The following is an 18,144-nucleotide window of genomic DNA, read 5'->3' on the forward strand; positions in this document are numbered from 1 at the left end:
GCATAAAGGAAGCTGCGCGCACTCCTGTTTCTGGAGAGGGATGCACTTTGTCTTTGCAGACCTCGCAGCTGCAGCTTCAAAGGAAATTGATAAAAAGCCTTTGGCATGCATTCTCGCCATTCAAACGGAACAGTGCAAATCTGGAAGTTTGACTAGCTGGAAATTACACCTCAGATGGCAATCGTTTGTGTGTGCACTCACAGTGGGGGAAAGTGCGCTCTCCATAAAACACATGCTTGCAATTTGGGTCGTGCAGTATTGGAGAAGGTTCGCAAATATTACTTTTAAATATGCAGAATAGCATAAAAGTGTCTCAACGAAATGGCAATTATCTTTTATTTTACGGGAAATTAAATATGACCCACATGCGAATGATGTGATCAAAGTTCAAACAAATCTCAATTTAACATATAATTAAACAGACGAAATTGATTTTTTTTTACAATACGTGTATCAGGAGCTTCCTATAAGTTTGTGAAGAAAATATCATATTAATTGTTATTATAGAAAATAAATTCAAAAAATTATTATGACAAAATTTTAAGAAAGTTGTGCAATGTTTAAAGTTTTTAATATTTCTCACTGGGAACGCTATAGTTTTAGAACTGACAGTTCATTTTGTTTTTAATCAAAGGCCTATCCGACGCCTTTTACTGTCACACTGCAAATGGAAACCGTGGTGAATCTTTCACGTCACTAAGCCAATATGAGCAGCACAATCGGCGAGTGCATAAAAAGCGCGCAAGCAAAATCGTCAGCTGGCGGTGCACGCGGTGGCCAGAGGGCATGGTGTTGACCCCCGCCGACTGGTGCAGTCGATTTGTCGTTTAATATATATGTGAGTCTCTCATCACGGAGAGATGCACTCCCAGCAAAGCCAGCGCACATATTCTTGCTCTATCCCTCGCTTCCGCGCTGCTGTAGAGCCAGAGCGCAGTAAAATTCTTATATGCAGGTCATTTTCATGTATTTCGCACAAAGAAGCCGAGCTGACTAGCTGGCTGCCGCGCGCAGCAGAAAAGACGAATGAATGCTAATGTGATGACGCTGGGAGCAAGAAATGTGTGCAAGTCAGTACAAACGTGCATATCGCTGAAATTTATTATCGCCGGAGACGCGCGGCGTGTGTCCCTTTCAGCATCCCGCGCGCTTTGAGAGATGAATTTATGACACGAAACAGACAGCCGTCCTTTTTTCACATAACGACTCCTCAGTGGGAGAGACGCGGATTGGGAATAATGCAGATACTATAGGTTTCCAATAAAAGAGACGGTGCCTAACTTTGCCGAAATAAAAGTCCAAAGCAGTTATTTGAGGGAACAAAGTCCACCCTTCTTAAAGTTTGAATGCAAAATAAAACCAATATCTGAAAATCTGGGAAAACGAGAAACTGATTTAATTTATTTTGACGATTGTTGACTCGCTTGCTTCATGATCGACCAATTTCTGTCCTTTTTGACGAAGAAAGGGGTTTTTATTTTATTGTCGAGCAAAGGAATGGAATATCCTCAAATTTAACACGCTCTCAGTTGCTCTAGAGTAATGAGTAGTACTAAAATTAATTTTATAAAGTCAAACGAAGTGTCTTTAAGGTCTCTAGGAATATCCAAACGAATCCATACTTTTGACGCCGCGTTTCTCTATATTTGAGTCTCCTCAAAGTTCATTCATCTTATCGGGGTTAACTGGGTGCTAATTCATCATACGCGCCCCTGCTCCTCTTACAAAATATGTGCATATCGGCTGCGGCTGCACGGTTTCTTGGAACTAGATGTACTCTTTATGCAAAATTTTTTATAAAATGCATACGTAACGTTAGGTTGCGCGGTGAAGCAATATTTTTAATATACGCCTGCGAAACTTATTGCCCTTTTGTGCCGCAAAATTGAATAAGTTTTGCTCTCCCGCACACTTATTCTTGCGGACAGCAGCCGCGTGCGGGAAAATTGTGGTAATGACAGCTTCTACATCTCTCTTGCGAAGAGACGCTGCAGGCGAGAGAAAATGACAGGCCAAAATATGAAGAAAAAACGCTTTATTTGCGTATCACGCTTGGTAAATTGCCACTGTCACATTTGATTTTATCGTTGAGACGTGCCTTTTTAAAAATCACACCTTCTTTTTGTCTAGGGGGACTTCATTGGGAATCGTTTTAGCTACCACAACAAATTTTATCTTCAGCGTAGTGACATAATCAACATATTTGCTACTTCTGTAATACACGGCCTGATATCGGGTAAAATTTTGCTCCTCGAATTCTGAGAGTCAAAAATGCTGCATTAATGAGCAAAAAGCAAGTTGGGCTAATTAATGTAGAAAAACAGGAAAAAGCTAATCAACCCGCCGTGAAAACTATCCAACTCTAGGTCTGCAAAGCAATGAATCACGGCGCGGGCAAAAAGCGGTGGCACAATTTTGACCGCGCATATTTTTCTGTATCGCAGCAAAAAAGTCTCTTTCCCTCTGGCTCTGGTTCTTTGCCGCACAATAAAAATGAATTTGCGCCCGGCGTGCTCGCTGCGGTGAGAGAAAAGCGCGTCGGCGGGCGGCGAGCAATTTTATTATATCGATGACCAGCCAGAGAGCAAATTATTGCAGCAATAACAATCGATGAGTGGAGTCAGCAGAACTTTTAGAGGCCATAATTACGCCCAACTTTCGACATCGGACTAAACAGTGCCCTGGCATTGCAGCGAGGGGTACGTATGAGGGACGTGGAAAATGGTTATAAAATGAGATTTAAAATCAAATTGATCTTGATCAAAATACAAATTTTATTGAAGAAGAAATTTGGAAAGCCTTATTGAAAGACTTCGCACATTTTTCATAGAGATACCATATTCTAATCACATGAAATTGGAGTAGTTCCTGGTCAAAACTGGTTAGTATTTATTGATAATAATTAAAAATTACTTTTGAATCTAATAAAATTTACCGTTTTAGTTTTATAACTTTTATTGAGGAATAAAAAAACAATTATCCTGATTATGATTATATAATAACTCTTTTTTCTGGGGTCATATCTAATATATTAAAAAGAAAAAAGAGACATTTTTCACTGTCCCTGCCTGATCTAGACGGAGGACGAAGAAGGGCAGGCACACGAGCGGCGAATTGACGTTTGTTTTGGTCCAGCCGTTGATCGTGCTCCGGTGCTCTCGGGGGTGAATCAAATTTTACGAGTGGACGAAGAGACACACTGCTTTTTTTAAAGGCCATTTCTGCGCTGTCTTTATTTCATCTGTCGGAAGTGGCAGCATCGACGGAAGCCAAATTGTTTTTGGAGGGAAAAGCGTTTGCGAAAATGCCCTTTCGCGATCGTCATTCTGCCCAATGACTCGCGGAAAATACTTCCGCACGCAGTTGGTCAACTTTTTTCCCGGTATGCCTTGCGCCGAAGCAAGAAAAGAATGAACTCTGCAAAATGTTGGCTGTGAACGAAAAATAGCGCCCATGTACGTTGTTATTATCATTATTCGGAAAGTTTTCTTGTTAACAACGAAATTGCAGCTCGGAGTAACACTCGCGCGTGACACAAACACATCTCGCGCAGCTCGAAAAACTTACTACTACAAACTTTCTTGCGTGGAAAATTCATAAATAAGCGCAAGACATCATTGTTCCGTGATTGAAAACCTGAAAATGAGGGATTTTTCTGTTTTGTTTTTAATGAGTGCGAATCTATTCCTCAACAGTTTTGTTTATCACAATTTGCAGTCACATCCGTCGTGTTGTTTATCTCGGCAAGGTTAAATATGCACAGCAAGGGGAAACAAAACATCTCGCTCATCACCATTAACAACTCGGGAGTGCTTACATTCATTCATTCATTTGTCACTCGCGTCTCAAGCGTGAACAATTATATCCGATGCACAATGCGATGTGAGCCGCTGCTCAGAGAAGCGCAGCTGCGGACAAGAAGATTGCGGCCGTCGAGACATGTCAAAATAAAAAGCACTCGCTGCGTGTAATAATATGCACGGAGCTTGCGTGTATTGTAATACTGGTCCTTGGGGATGCTGCAGGTGTGTTGCGGCAACAGGCTGCTCTGTTCGCCGTTTTGTAATACTGACGCGCCGCGTGCAACCGACTTTTCCTCGTTACCTCGATAAATTGATGAATCTTTTTAATGACGTGACTCAAGATAAAATCTCCGTCGACGCTAAAATTATCCTAGAATTGCACCTCACCCACACTCGGCCATTATTTATAAATTAGATTCAAAATTGTTACCTTTATATCAAGGCAAATGTGATTATTTGAAAGTTGGCTATACGCTTCTAGGCTTCACAGCTCAGTCAATGGGTAATAAACTGGATTTAGATTAGGCGCAAAGAAGAATCGGATTGTTTATGGACGGCTGTAAAAGAAAAATAGAGATCTTTGATTTTACAAACCAGTTACTACTAAAAATTTATCTGGAATATCTAAACGATGCGTATCTAAATTCAGTCTGGTTACAAGTCAATTCAAGAGTAAACATCACGTCAGTTGGTGTCTAAATCCAATCTTGGGTTAGCTAATTATTTTGTACCATTTTTGAGTTAGCATTGAAGATTATATAAGGCTAAATCCGTTTTTACATTATATATAATTCAAATTATTTGAAGCTTATGTGTGTATGTGACGTTTGTGTGCCCGTAGCGCATCATTAGATCATGTGTAATTGACTCTCATGCAATTGCCGGCTAAAATAGTCACTGGATGATGCGATGGCATTTGAATTACTGCGAGATTGACAAGCATTCACCGTGCTCCACATTCATGAGTCCTCAATTAAGATGAAACGACCGCTCTAGTACATGCAATAATTATTACGATTAAATTGTTGATGCACGTCTATGAAATTGTGAGTCTTTCGTCAGATAACTCAGAAATAAATTGTTCCATTAATATTCCAAACTGGTAAATGATGCTGCTGGATCAGGACTTCTCAACACGAATCATTCTACTTTTGTTTTCAAAGAAATTAAAATCATTTTATAAAATAGCTCCCTAACTTTGTAAGTTTTTGGTATGATTAATTAATTGCTCAAAATTTTTAAAAGTGACAAAAAACCTGCAATTATTATCCCATCTGGAGAGCAGTAGGGTCAAAACCACGCGTGACACAAATTCAATATTGATGCATTTCCTACAAAAAGTCAAGTGAGTGTCTGAAGCGCCATCAAAACGAGAGCAAAGCCTTCAGCGACCAAGGACGTACGAATGTATGCAGCAAATCACAGACACGTTTAAATTGCCCGCTGCACACAGATCAAACCAACCACTTATGTAAAATTAATAACCGCACTTCTTGCTTTGTTTTCACCACAAAAAGTCGAGCGATCGCGTTGGCGTGGGATTTGCACACACATCCGAGCGACTTATTCATAAAGCACACTCGAGGAATTTAATGAGATCTTGCGGTCGGCGGCAGTTGCTAAATTTCGCCAGTCGGCACAAAATCCAGGTCACGGGCCGTAAATCGCGCGTCTCGGCCTGCGTGCCGGAAAGTGTGAATTTCATTTCATTCAACGCGTCCATTCTCCGATCCCTGCTATTATTCACAGCTTTTTATTTTCGATTCGGAGCCGGCGAAAAAGCGCGGCTTTTGAACGTTTGCCAGCCCGAGAACATATAAAAATACGGCTGGCGAAATATGCATGCACACACGAGGGCAACGGCTTTGTTTCCAAAGCAGTAAACTCGAGTAAAGCACCGGGGCGCATATTGCCAATCTAAAATGAGCGCCAGCCGACGACGGAGTCTGTTTTCCTTTTCGCAGACCGAATAGACACGCGTTATACGTCTTCGAAACAGATTTCACTTGTGTTAACTGCGCGCGTTGTTAGTCTACTTGTTGAGCTCGCCCGCGATCAACTTTTCCGCCGACGAAGTGCAGTGTACGTACGTGTGTGTATTTATATACTTTCCGAGTTGCGAACTTCCTTCTTCGCCGCGCGGTGCACTGAGCAAATTAATTTTGTGGGAGTGCTCCTCCTCTCTATTCATAGCAGAGGAATGTGTGTTACTTAAAAACTTTGCTCTACATCTTTTTTCGTTTGTTATCGAATTTGTTTTGACAGTTTCTCGTGAAAGGCACAACGCGAGTGCTGCAAAACAAGCGTATTCTTCGTGCAATGCTCTGTTATCTTCTGCGAAACATGCTAGTTTTATTAAGGAAGCTGGAAAAAATTATTAATGTGAACCAACATCGATTAATCTTGTTGAACTATTTATTTATTTGTATGTGAACGTTTGCCATTGTTGCCAAATGTTCTCGAGATATATTTTGAAACTTAACTGTACAACTGAGAAAAGCAGAAACTAAAACGTTGTTAAAAAATTTTAAGGTTTTGAATTTAAACTGCTAAATTAAAAAAAATATATATATGTGTAACGCACATTGCCTAGAACTGTAGCAGCAACTTGTTATCGAAACGCCAAAAAGTTTATAAACTGAATAATATCTCAGAGACTCCAAAATTTTTATGTTTAAAACAATATTGACCTATTTCTTGCCTTGTTAATACACAATGGAGGAGTTCAACATTAATGACTTGCTGTTGATCTTTCCCTTCAAGTTTCCCCATAACAAATCCTCCTGGTCAATTTAGAACATCAATGACAGCTCTAATGGCGATAAAATCAGCGTGTGTATTTCTGCTGGCATTTTAGTTAAAGAGAGTTTAGAGTAAGAAAGTATTTATAATTGTAATATCCCTTTGTTGTCCTTTGACCTCGTAGTGACCGATTGTTTTAAGCTCCGCGGCACTAACTAACTATTTTGCAAGAAAATAAATAAATATAAATAACCACGGGCTTTCCCTTGATGGAAGTCCTATTTAATCAGCTTAAGGGCAAAACTTACTCAACGCGGGGCGTATCTCTCGCTCGGCTGACAACTTCCTGTGCTGTTTCATCCTGCTGTCGTGGAAGCGAAAGAGTGCGTGGCCCTATTATTTTTAATCAGCATTGAGGTAAACCGGATTAAGCGCTATTTCCCAATAATGAAAGAGAGGCGACGCACCAAGTGATAAATGGAAAAGCAATTTCCTTCTCTGCGCACGTGCACCGACTAAAATGCAGTGTGTCACAAACGCAAAACGTGCCATTATCTAAACGGCGGGCGAATTATCGCTCAGCGTGGGAGGGTTGCAAGCGACGCAAGATAATATTCCAATTCGCCTGCACGCCGCTGACCTCATTAGACTCGCGTTTTCTGCAAGTCTCTGGCGCGAGTGCGTGTCGATAATTAATTACATGAAACCGCTTTGTACTTGTCGATTCCACGAACTCGCTGCGTTGTCACCCGAAGCGGCAGAGGCGCGCTTCACGGGAATTGTAGGTGCCGCGTTTAGGGCGAAGGAAATTCCTTTGCATATAGCAAGACTTCCGTTATTAAATTTTGCTTCGTTCTTCCATCTTTATTAGAACTCTCATGCTATACAATTGCAATTGGAGGTACATGCAATATAAAACTTTTCTCTTGTTTTAAAACAGAAGGGACTCACAATCAGCTCAAATATGAAACTGTCAGTTAATATGAATGAAGTGATTGGAAATTGAGAGAGTTTCATGATTTTAGGAATACAAAAATTAAATTTTGAGAAGCCATCTCAATGGGATTAAAATAAAAATGTATTTTTTTAGGTCTGCTTAAAATATATCGTCATGATTTAACCAAAGAGGAAGCGTACACCAAAATGGGTATCAGTCAGCGTGCCGCATATAGTTAATCGAAAGGCAAATTGGTTAAAGGCCATTATTTGTGTTTTAATGCCGAAATCCTTTGCCAAAAACTTACACTTGGGTGGTAATACCAAGTTTGCAGCTCCTTATCAAGAGTGAACAGCTGAACAGCTTTTCCACTTGATCTCGATTATTTCAAAGCTAAAAAGCGTGGAGTAAAAAAGTTCTATTAAATTTGGTTGGATCTGTTTTTCCAGAAAATCGAACCGTCAAGAGTGAAGATACAATTAGAATCTGATTCACACACAGATTTTCGCAAATTAATTTAGTTCGTAGAGCTTTGAGACAATCTTGCGTCTTTTAATCAAGTTTGATCACACTTGGAAGCGGCTACACTTCGTCTGAAGCTGAGAGGCAGTGTATAATTTTAATCGCATCAATCATAGAACGCGGGAGGTTTGTAATTACAGCAGAGCGTAGCAAAGAAAAGAAAGTCCGTCTCTCTCGAATGCAAATGCGAGTCGGGTAAGATAAATCGGCATTTCGTAACGCGTGGAAAAAAGGATCACAAGAATTGGATTATGTGTCCGTTTGAAGAGTTACATGCAGCTATGTAGTCTCGGAGATCTTCTCAGGACCAATTTACATCTCATTAAAGAAAAGCAAAACACGAGAAATTTATGGAAGACAAAGACGTGATTATGTATCCCCCGGGACAAAAATTGAAATCTGATATCGAGCCGCGGACGGAAAACAAACTTCGAAGGCTGCATTTTTTACCAAAGAACTGTTACTTTACAGTTTTCTCTCAAGAGTCAATCGGAGATAACGAAGGGAGGTGCGAACCACGCGCGTCTCCTCTGAACAACCGCAAATTGAATAGTGTGCGTGTTTTCGCGCCCGCCAGGCACGTTATTAATTTAAATATCTACACTTAACGACATTGTTCGGACAGTGGAATGTTCTGCAGAGATAATGGAGGCTCGACGGGTGTTTTGACAGCAAGAGTCAAAAGGCTCTTTTAAATCCATTGGCAGCGTCGGAGGCGCTGAATGAGAACGATAATGTGCGAATCAATATCCGCCGCGCGGTAATTGGCTGCAGATTTATAACCTCCGCGAGGGGAGAAGACTCATATAAATCACCAGCCTATATTTTCAATGCAAAAAAAAAATGTTTGCGATCGTCAAAATTTATTGGATCCGTCTCATTTTTTTGCCGGGTTGCGGGCTATGATTACAGCGAGCAAACGAAAAGATTATTTTTAAGCTTCGATGACAAAATGCAGCCAAAAATACATATCAATAAATAATAAAACAGATGAACTAAGGAAGCAATAAATTGGAAACCAGTAACTATTTTTATTTATTCCCACTCTTTATTGTAGCTTCATAATATGTAATGGTTTAAAATGCAAATTTACAAGGCATTCTGCGCTCTGTAACAAATATTCGACTTGAATGTTGTATTTTTTTCAAGGGGAGCTTTCATCCCTGGCAGCAACGAATTCAATTTGTTTTGTCCTTCAGGGGACTCAAGTGCTCCAACGCGTGCATAAGTAATTGCTGTGCTAAACCCAAGTGAAAGAGGAACAATTTATCACGAGTTGCTTTCTTTTGAGCAAAAGGGCACCTATGATATAAGTACTTTTCTTTCAGATTCGGTTGGCCATGGTAATAAAAATTTATCACTGGGAGAAAAAGCGCATGAAGAGCTGCAGGCGATCGACTCGTTCTTGTAAACTGCATGAACACCTTTCTATGTACACACGGTGCTTGACGTCTTCAATTTTATCAATTTTTGCTGCAATTCATTTTAATTCGAAAGTTGTATACCAAAGAAATTTATGATCGTTTGTTGCAGCGCGAGTTGTACAAATTGGCGCCCGACCGTAACTTTATTGCGAATCTTAATTAGCGCGTTATAACCGGAGAGGTGAGTATATAATTCATTTCGTAGATAATCGTTGCTTCGAGAAAACAGTAATGATTTTACATGGTTGAAATTCTGCTGGATAAATTGTTGGGGAGTTAATTACCGCAATAAAATATGCCAAGAAAATGAAATATCGTTAGCTGCTGTCAAAAAGAACCCTTCTGTTATATGAGAAATTACATTACAAATTATTTGAAAATAGTTTCAACCGGTGTGTGTGTGTGTGCGCGCGACAATTACATTTAGTCTCTGGCAATATCTGGTTACGGGATACTGCACAAACAAGGTCGAGGGTGTGCGTCATGTGCATGTTTATGTGTGTAAAAAGCTGAGGCACGCCAGTTTGATTGGGCATTCTGATTGCAAAAAATAGACGTGACCTTTATTGTTTCTCCTCCGCAATAAACTCGCAGCCTTTGATGTTCGCCAGATCTCCTCCAATGAAGCAATAAAGGCAAAGCGTGCTAGGCACCTCCTCACCATGCAGAAATCTCAAGAGACAACCGTGTTTACCCTCATTTTTCGCTCCTTTCTTCAAGCTTAGTCCAAAGAAGCTCACTCATAAATCCTTTGACAAACATTTGCTGTCGCTCGCAAGAAGTTTTGAGTAAAACTACAATATCTCATATGAGCTCGTCGCCCATGAAATTTGTGATATTGGTTAGTAAACGTATTTTTGGTTGATTTATTGAACGCAAATCTTTTTATGCGAATTAAATTTTTTTAGTGCAATAAACCAAATGACATTTTTTATCAGAGTTTAATATTTCTAGACGCTCTGGAGCTGAAGAAAAAGATCTAGATTTTGTCAGCATTGTCATGTGAAGGTGGTTTCACATCTCCCGACGACCGTAGGGGATTTCGCACCATGCAAATTCCGTTGCCATTCAACACTGCGCTCACCGCACGCACGAGTTGTTTCAGATATACGTGCGTGCCGCCGGACCATCGTCCAGCAGCAAGCTGGTCCGAATCTCGTTTTAGCAGCCGCGCGCGGGCATAAAAGTTTAAAAGTCCGCCCGCTGGGCCAAACAAAATCTAGTTTTTGTACGCATCTTTTCAGACGGAGCCATTATTTACTGGCGCGGCGCCAGAATAATCTTAATCAGCGAGCTTTCATCGTACATTATTCTGCCGATTTCTCGCGCCCTTATCACGCGCGTCGTGGGCCTCGCGACTCCGCTTTTATTGCCGCGCCGTTAAATTTTACGTCTTGTAATTTCGCTCCCGAGACCGCCGCACCACAATTAATTCATATTTTACGACATTTGACGCGCTCAACATAAACACCTCCACTCCTAGATAGGTGCCGTGTCCGCCGCCTTCTCTTTTTGGCCGACGATTTACGCCCGAACGTCATCGTAAATCGACGCAAAGTGGTGCATGAGAGGAGGATAATAGACAAAAAAACAGAGGACTAGCATTCTGCAGCTGTTATTAAAGGCTATGGAGAGCACAGACATTATTTCTGGAATTCGGACACACGATGGCTCCGATCTGCCGTCGGCGATATTGATCGGCTAATAGACATACATATTTTCAAGATCGCTCGTTGCGAGGATTGCAGCAGGATTTCCGGACGAAAAGCTATTGATTTCTTTTTTCTGGGAAGGTCCCAAAACAATTGAGATTTATTTGTTAATTGGGTTTTGATTTGGTTGTGAGGAAGTGAGTAAGATTGTTTTGAATGAAATAAAAATGTCTGAGAGCATCGGAGGCGTGGCTTGAATTTAATAGCCGGCGATTATATGCATGAATCAACTCTCGTCAAAATAATCGTAGCTTAAACTTGCAAATTAGTTTCAATGTGAATCATAACATTATGCCGTTCATTATAATGGAGGTGGATTCCATTTACTCACTGTCATCAACAGGACAGTCTGAAATGAGTTTTTATGAGCAAGCATAATTCATATTAAAATTTAATTCTCACGTTAAGAGCTCTTTGAGCCGTTTAAGAAAATGCGTGCCAAAATTGGAAGCGTTGATTTGAGCGAAAAATTCGAAATGTGCAAATTGAATAAAGACCGTTACAAAAAGTGGGAAAATGAGAAAAGTTCCTGTCCCTCACGAATTCCCGTGAGGGTTGAAAAGAGGAACGAGAAGGAAAGAGGGATAGGAAAAAGCTCAGCAGATGTTTTTTTCTGATGAGTGAAAGACGTTTTGGCTACAGGTACGAGAAGCTTTTTGACACCTCACTTGCTTTTCGGGCCATTCCATAATTTTCAGCATTGAAGAATAAGTGTATACGTATTATAATATTTGCGACAGTGTAATGCTCTCAGCGGACGGGAGGTATTTTGCATAAATTTAGTAGGCAACACCTGTTAGTCCGAGAGGCAAAAGTCTCTGCGCTGTTGCGAAAATCGCACACAAAGATGATGGTGCGTCTGGCCGCAATAAAATTTGCCAAAGCGCGTTTGTTGTTTTTGGCGGACCCTCTTCTCGCGTCTGACCCAAGATTCATTATTATTTAAGTTTTCGTTTTCATGCGTAAATTTCATCCACCATAATATTTATTTTGCTTACACACTTTTGATTTCTGCTCTGGTTTCATTTATCATGAAAAACATTCTAATTTATCGTCGTCGAGCCTCGTTTCGCAAATTTTTACGAGTTGGTCCTACTGCTAAAAACAAATCAACTTGCCGTCCGAGTTTTATGCGCGATTCACTTTTGATCTCTGTGAAGTCAAAGCACTGTCTGCAAACAGAGAGCGTGGAAAGGAAGAGAGATATTTGACTTTCTCTCCCAAAGGACGCTATTAGACCTGGTAGTCCTTTCAAAGGTCTATATATTTTTTTAATGTTTTTTCCAAAAGAAATCAAATAAATGCCAGTCATACGGAAGAGTATCGATTTCTAAAGTTAGCCTGGAGTTACAGAAGACAAAAAAAATTCGGCGAAATTTCAAAAACAAATTAATTAAAAAGTTTTGAAGTTGATGCCATGCGAAAGTTTATCACACGAATAAAAAGAAGTAATAAAAAATAAATCCCGTTGTATCGCAAACGAAAACCAATCTCTTCAATTTACTCCAGACACTTAACTTCGAGACAATGGTCAACTATTGGAGATAGCAAAAACCGAGTTTAATCAGTAGTGTCCAATTCACTGCCCGGAACTAATCACAAGGGAGGAAACTGACACACATGCAAGAACTCGAGCAATAAATCAAAGCGTCGTAAAATCGACAGGTTCACTTACCTCGCGAACAAAAAGTGAATATATCGAGATCGCGCGCGCGGAGTCGAGAAGGCCCGGAGGTTGCGCGCGAGCGTGTGTATCGGGAGCTGGGATCGGTCGTGCCGAATGAGCCGAGCCGAACACGACGACTGACTGAGCTTATACCGCGTCCTCTTAGACTGGCTCCGTGGGCCGGTGCCGCCGCCGCCGCCGCCACGGACTCGCGCACCAGCGTCTCCTTCCTCCCTGCCGCTCCACCACCACTCTGAGTGCATACACAAAACACGTACACCATAGCCAGGAAAGCATAGAGAAATAGCGTTGTGTTGCTCTGGAAACAGACACTCTGCCGACGATGTGAACATCTATCGGAAACCGCAAAGTTATGACACACTAATTTGGCATTAAAACAATTTGTGTGACCTGATCTTGAGAAGTGTCAGTGGCTCCTTTGAAGCGTTGAATTTGGAGATTTCAAGGGCTATTAAACAAAACTTTCTCGTGTACCTTATGTTTTCAGTGAAGGTCCGAGCGGCTATAATGTGTGCACCTGTGGGCAATTAAAATTCCAAAGAAAACGACAGGTAATATTGTTAATAGATGTGATTTTTTTGGTCAGACCAACTTTGATTGTGAGTTTAGTCGGTCCGTGCCCTCTATAATATGGCAGCACAGAAGGCGCCGCCCAACTTTTCAGATGTTTTTGATTAAAAATACCGTTTTTAATTTAAAAAAAGATTATTCAAGAAGTAAATGGAATGACAAAATATTAAACACGTAAAGTTTGCCTGGTTGCTTTTGACATTGAGCCGAAGAATAAAAGAAAACTCACCAAATAAAAGTATATTTTAGATAATAATTATAAATAATTAGAATTCATTTCAATTGTCGTGTTCCCCGAAGCAAAATTGTGTTGCTTTTTTGGCAAGATTAACAATTTGTTTCCATTCCGCTTGTACTATAAGCTCTAAAACACACTTGCAAAAAATAGTTCGGGGTATAGAGTTAGATGTATAGCCTCTTGACATTTTATTCTCTGAACATTACAGCTCATTTTTCGCGTAACGGATTTTCGAGAGTCTCCACGTGCCATATTAAGCAGGAAAAAGTTGATTCTCTAGCACTCGGCTTAAACACATTATCCGCACTTTTCAGGAGTGTCACTTGCTGAGCAGGTCGGTGACCGTCTCGCAGCAGAGGCCAAAAAATCTGCTCCTGTCGCTCGCAATGTGAAGCGAAATTAATGAAAATTTACGTCGATAAGTTGGCTGCTTCGGCTCCTCAAGAAACATACAAGATTCAACACGGCAGGTGAGTTTTGAAAGGTTCAGCCTGTCTACTGCTGCTGAGCATAACTTTAATGGATAAAGTAACTCGTAAAATCCGTGGCCTCACAACACTGATTGACTTTTTCAGCTCTAAAAACTTAAAATGCCACTTCCTAATTTATATAGTTGCTGGGTTTCGGAAAAATCAAGATTGTTCCTCATTCAAGTTCGATGTCTTAACAGAATGAAAAGATCAGAAAGTGCGCAATATCTCAATATCACGCGGAAATACGTCGTACACTCTGATAAAATATGCAATTTTTTAAGGATTGTGTGCTTGATCAAATCACGTTTGCTTCAATCCTAGGATTTTCGCAATAGGATGCAAATAGAAATTCTGTCGCAGTGATCTCTCCTGTGCTGCTGCTCGACATGGCTTTTTAGTTGCATGAGAGCGGAAACGCGGAAAATTTGCGCGAATTGAATTGAGCGCGCGCTACATCCTCTGGTAGAGAGCTCTCTGCAGATTATACGTCGGAAGACTTTTTTATTATCATCTGCACAACAAATTCGCAATAATTTGCTGCCGCGCGTGCACATTCTAGCTGCGTCGGCGGCAAAAACTGCGTCAGCGAGTGGAAGAAAAGTCCGCGTCCCTGGTGCAGCGGATAATGGGGCCAATTCGCACGGCCAACTCGGTGCGTACGTGTCGAAAGAAGGTGCGAACACTGCGCGAACTGAACCAATAAAACATAATATCCCAGCAGCCTTGACAGCCTGCGACCTCATAGATGTCATTATTATTATTATTTGCTTCTTATTATATAGCACTACGGCGCTGGCTGCTCATGGAATCAATTGTGTGTCACATGTCATGCGTGATAGATGCGAAATCTGCAAGTCGGCAGTTATATCCTGGCTGTCCAACCAACTACAGTGCGAATATAGTTGCTAAGTTGTTGCTCACACTGACTCATTTTATAGCAGCATACGAGGGGCATAAAATATGAATAAATTTTTGTTGCATCAGCATAAAAATTGCAACAATTTTGTCATTGCTTAAATTCAGAGGCTGAAGCCATTAATGCAGAGAAAAAATTGTAATCTAAAAATAATATTCGAAAATCCCAAACACGTGCCTCATATGTAATAAGAGGCTATATATTATACTATTTTTTCAAGATTATATGTGCTTGTACTTACGTTTTATTTTAACAATGAGCATATGGGATATATATATATATACGGATATAGCTTCAAATGAATAATAATTATGCAGTTTGATCTATGCTATTTAAACCATCCAAAATCGTTATAAATTGCCAAATCCAGCTGCAAAGCGTCTCAAAACCTTGAAAGTTATTTGCTAAAACTCAATTGAACCACCTATAATTTGTTTCGATCTTGGATATCAGGTCATTTAATCGATTAGCATATTTTTTTGGCTTAGAAATCTATCATTTTAATGTTTCTATCGGTTTCCCGAAAGGAATAGTATTTCCAGGCATTATAAAAGTAAGTTTCATTTAATTTTTTACTGATTTAATAATTTTACTTGTTGATTCCACGTGAAAAATCCAACAAATAATTAATAAGTGAATATACGTTTAAAAACTGACAACCGACTAACATGTTCCTATAAGACTAGGTAGTTTAATTATACTGTTAAACTGATCAAGGAAACTTGAGACGAAACTTGAAACCCATGCTTCCATTCTAGTTCATTAATTAGGTTTGCAACCAGTAGTCGAAACTAGTAGAGCAGGAAATTTCTGTAGAATTATGGCAAAATCAACAGCTCGCTACACACCGAGGAAGTTGCATTTAATTCGTCTGACATAAAAACAATTTAAACCATCACAGAAGCCTAAAACTGTCTATTTTGCTCATTAAACTGGCTTAAGATTGCTGGGAACGTCTACACCCTTTTTGCCATAAATCCATTATCAGCTCATGAATTTTCGAGATATGACATGAAAAAATGTTCTACTTTGATGGTATTACATCGATTTGTCTTTAACCTGGAAAAATTTACTTCGTGCGTGTTGTCGTCATGCAAGCTGCTCTCACGGGATTTGCACTTGAGACGAATTTATTAATCCCCGGGACGCTGCTTTCGCGATTCTGTTGCCATCTTTTTTCCGCCGCTTTTCAACCAGGGAATTAGCGCCCGCCATCCTTTCATTTCGCGGCCGCGTGTGCGCTCAAAGAAAATGCCCTGCGCACTCACTTGGCCGCGCTATAAATCACTTTTCCTCCCTGGCCCCCTCCAGCTGCCTTTCTTCTTTGTATCAAGCCTCATTGTCAAGAATAAGCATCTCTCAGGAGATAAAATGTTTTTAATTCTTCCTCCTGTACTCTCCAGGCATTGTGCGCTCCTCATGCTGCGCGTAATAAAATATTGGAGAAGCGGCTTCAGTACGTGACTTTTCGAGTGGCGTGCACCAAAAACTGCGGATGGAATTTATCTCATTGCTACGAATTCCATACTTTTATCACATTCTTTGGCAAAAAATGTAATTTATGGCTCTCCCGCAATGCGCATTTTCTATAAGCCATAAAATTCACTTGGTCTTTCATATCGCAAGCCTATTACGCTGTGTAAAGTGATCTTGTTACAGCTATAATTGCATCGATTAATATCTGATGTTCATCACGCCTAAAATCAAATCAAATTCTGGCTTCGCTTCGCTTGAACTTATTCAGCTGCCGATGGATTATTTTCTGCCACTTTTTGTCATAGAATGTTCAAGCATGAATTATACCGCCTTTTAAATCATTTCTAGCAATTTCTCGATTCACAGATTCTTATTGAAATTAATTCTTGAGAAGTTGAAATACAAGAAACGATCAATGCATGATTCATGATGGCACCTCAATTGTGCAATTCTAGTAACGACGATGAACGCGTTGGGTGCCAATTATAGCTTACAAGGATTGATCAACGGCATGTACTTTTACAACTGACTGAGAGAGTGAAAAGTCGAAAGGCAATGATGCAGAATCGAAAACATTGCGGGGCGTGTGTGATTGTTTTACTGCACCGATCATATTTTGCAAAATGCTGCAGCTGTTATATTATATGGCAGTTAGTTATGAAACGCGGAATGCAGCGTGGCAATGTGTGTGCAGTGCACCCGCACCCGCAGTGTGCAAATAAAGTGCAACTCAAGTGTCGGCCGAGAGCCAGGCGCCGTGTTTTTCGCGCTTGCTGACCCGCCGAGCACGCGCTGCCGTTTTGCATGCGACACGTTTTCACTCGCGCAGAACAAAAGGGAGTTATTATCACGTTGTTTCACAGCAGCAAGCGCAGCAGCTTCTGGCTCTCGTGATTAAAAATAAAAAAAAACTGCTCGTTTACGGTGTGAATATCCATTGTCAAAATGTCACTAGGTCAACTTCAATGCCAAGAATGACATATTGAAAAAATATTACATTTTGACATTTTTAGATTACATTCAACAGCGGTGGCAAGGAAAAAGATTTTTATGATCTCACAATTACTCTTTTCATTGAAATCTGGTATATAATACAAAATTCTGCGCCTTCAAATCGAGCGTCATTGGAATAATAAGAAGGAGCATAATTATTTTCAACTTCAGAGTTTGTTGATTTAATATAACGCTGAGAGAATCGATAGTTCACTACGTGCTGGATTAGCTACGTTTTTCTGCATGGACGGGCTTTCAGGATGAAAAACGGGACCATTGTTGTGAGGTGGAAATTGATTTGCTCTATTTTCCCCACGGGTAGAAATTAATAAAGGGCGTAATAAAATGACACGCCTTTAACCGAGAGCAGAGAAAAGGGCGCACGCACTAGCAATGAGTTAAATAACTAGTTTTCGCACAAGTGCCATAAATTGTGAGTATCGTGCATTTAGCGTCGTGTCGATGATGAGTGTGCATTCAAACACGTAATCTGATCGCGTGTGTGCAACTTTACTATAATTCCAAATCGGAGCGAACTTCGTTGTTTTCGCTTCACTTCTTCATAAATTCTAATCTCCAGTCAATCTCTTTCTGCTACTTTAGCCAAGCTGGAAATTCCGTTTCTCTCAACTCCAGTCGCTTAATTATTTT

General features: G+C 40.3%; 1 protein-coding gene across 2 annotated transcripts in view; it reads right to left on the minus strand.

Moving 5' to 3' along the window:
* The window catches only part of LOC135938562 (cardioacceleratory peptide receptor-like), a 49,959-nt gene extending 36,951 nt beyond the window's left edge, over positions 1-13,008 (minus strand). The window contains exon 1 of one of the 2 annotated variants that reach the window (XM_065482260.1): positions 12,816-13,008. The gene's annotated coding sequence lies outside the window, so the exon portion shown is untranslated. The remainder of the gene's footprint in view (positions 1-12,815) is intronic. The other variant, XM_065482259.1, reaches the window with a different exon arrangement.
* Positions 13,009-18,144: the final 5,136 nt, after the last annotated feature.

Source organism: Cloeon dipterum, chromosome 3, assembly GCF_949628265.1.
Source record: "Cloeon dipterum chromosome 3, ieCloDipt1.1, whole genome shotgun sequence".
Taxonomy (NCBI): domain Eukaryota; kingdom Metazoa; phylum Arthropoda; class Insecta; order Ephemeroptera; family Baetidae; genus Cloeon; species Cloeon dipterum.